Below are 2046 nucleotides of genomic sequence, written 5' to 3'. Positions count from 1 at the left end.
GGGCGGTCGACTCCTGATCAGAAGTGAGCAGGTTCGACTCCCGCCTTGCCCGCCCATGTGTCGAAGTGTCCTTGGGCAAGACACTGAACCCCGAATTGCCTCTGGTGGAAGGTTGGCGCCAGTGTTCAGCAGCGGAGCCCCCACCAGTGTATGAATGGGTGAATGTGTCTGTGACTGTGAAGCGCTTTGGGCCCTCGAAGGAGGGTAGAAAGCACTATACAAGTATACGCCATTTACCATTAACAAGGTCCCCCATTGGAAATGCATTACCTCCACTCCTCCTGAAAGTAGGCCGCCGCTTTCACCGTCACTTCCTGAAACGGCTATCGCCATATTGCAAACGTCTGAAACCCATCTTCAGCGATTGGTCTGAGTCTCTGAGTCATAGCTGAGAGAGAGATATAGTATGTCCTTTCCATCAAACTCATTTTGACAGGTGACCTTTGACCTCTACATTCCGATGTGATGACGTAACAATTTGATATCAATTTGATATAAACTTTATATAAACTTTATATCAATTTGATATAAACTTTATATAAATTTGATATCAAATCGATATAAACTTTATATCAATTCGATATAAATTTGATATCAAATCGATATAAACTTTATATAAAACCCCTGTGGGATTCCGAGTCTCTGCATTCCAAGCGAGGTGTCATCCTTCCTGAGTGCCTCCCTGCCTGCGCGAGAGGGAGGGAGACCGGATGCCCTTTTTATGACGGGCCCCCACCCTTTCCTAGATCCTCTCCTCCGAGCTCTTCCGGCCAAGGATGTTGTGATGAACAGGAAATAAAAGAATTCAACCGTTATTCCTTAAGTAGACTTTATTTCGGTTCTACTTTTAACGCCTTACGACACCCAGCAGCGGCGAGAAAGGAAGCAGAAAGGAGATCCCGCCGTCTGTCTCCTAGGGGGGCGCGAACACCAGCGGGTCTTCTCCTTGAAGCGCAGAAAAAAAAAAGCCATGAGATCCTCCATCTGTTTGATGCTCACTCTTAACACTTACTGACCGACGTTACCTTAATGATCTTAGCTCGCGGGAAAGGAAAGAGCCCGTCGTCTGTTCCAAAGAAGAGGCCATCGTTCCGACACCTGTGGACCTTCTGATGGAGAAGCGTCTGGGAATGCAGAAAGAAAAAGGGAAGTTAGACTTCCCCACCAACAAAGACCTTAAACACAGACCTTAGTAGATGATGGGAGAGGAAGCAGGAAGCCTATTGTGAACCCGGGTAACACCCCATCCATCGGGTACAACTTTTGTCTTTTCTTGGATAAATACTCCACTGTTGACCGAGAGTCAGACAAGTCCAGACAAATCCTCCAATCTTCTGAGCGTCATGTCGCTTTTTACCAACGGAAAGGCCAGAGGTGAGTCAAACTTCTGAATGAAAATCCAACTGATTTGAAACATTCTTAAGCAAAGCATGTTTTTGTTTTTTAAAGAAACTCAAGCCGATGTTCACCGCATTCAAACAGATAACTTCTTTGATGGTAAGAAATATTTATTTATTTTAACCTTTATATCATTTTTAACCGCCAGTATTTCTTTATTTTTAACTCACATATTTTATCGACTTGAGTCAACCCGAATTGGGTAAGGTTCTTTCTCTTATGACACGTATTCTCTTAATGCTCGAGCGTCTGTGTGTTTAATAAAATAATCATTTGACTTACAGAATTCCTGGGGGAAGTTGAAACTCAGAACCGCGTTAGTCCAGAAAAACCCGGCCGTCTTCACCGGGCCTCTGAGCGTCGCTGCTCCGCCCGGCTCCGCTTCAAAGCAGGGCAAACTCTCCCTCAGAAAGACGTTCCACCAGGATCAGTCCGTGCGTCCTCCGGGTTTCCCGAACCGCTCCAAGGCTCCAGCGGGGGACTTCAGACCTCACCCGGTCGCAGTAGCCACAATCCCCGCGGGACCGCGGGGAGCCGTCGGTCAAACTCAGATGCTCCAGCAGCAGCAGCAGCAGCAGCAGGAGCGACCTACCCCGAGCTTCCCGACCAAACAACCCGCGCAGAAGCCGCCTCAGCCTAACCCCCAGC

At 47.6% G+C, this 2046-nt stretch overlaps 1 long non-coding RNA gene across 1 annotated transcript; it reads right to left on the bottom strand.

Annotated features, from left to right (window-relative positions):
* Window positions 1-859: 859 nt before the first annotated feature.
* Window positions 860-1783, bottom strand: LOC118598321. Its single transcript, XR_004947448.1, has 3 exons — window positions 1681-1783; window positions 1026-1124; window positions 860-945 (listed from the first exon to the last, which is right to left on the bottom strand). It is a non-coding gene; the product is annotated as an uncharacterized LOC118598321 (long non-coding RNA).
* Window positions 1784-2046: the final 263 nt, after the last annotated feature.

Source organism: Oryzias melastigma, unplaced genomic scaffold (genome assembly GCF_002922805.2).
Source record: "Oryzias melastigma strain HK-1 unplaced genomic scaffold, ASM292280v2 sc00329, whole genome shotgun sequence".
NCBI lineage: Eukaryota > Metazoa > Chordata > Actinopteri > Beloniformes > Adrianichthyidae > Oryzias > Oryzias melastigma.
Note: the sequence above shows the minus strand (reverse complement) of the source record. Positions and strands in the feature narration are given on the sequence as shown.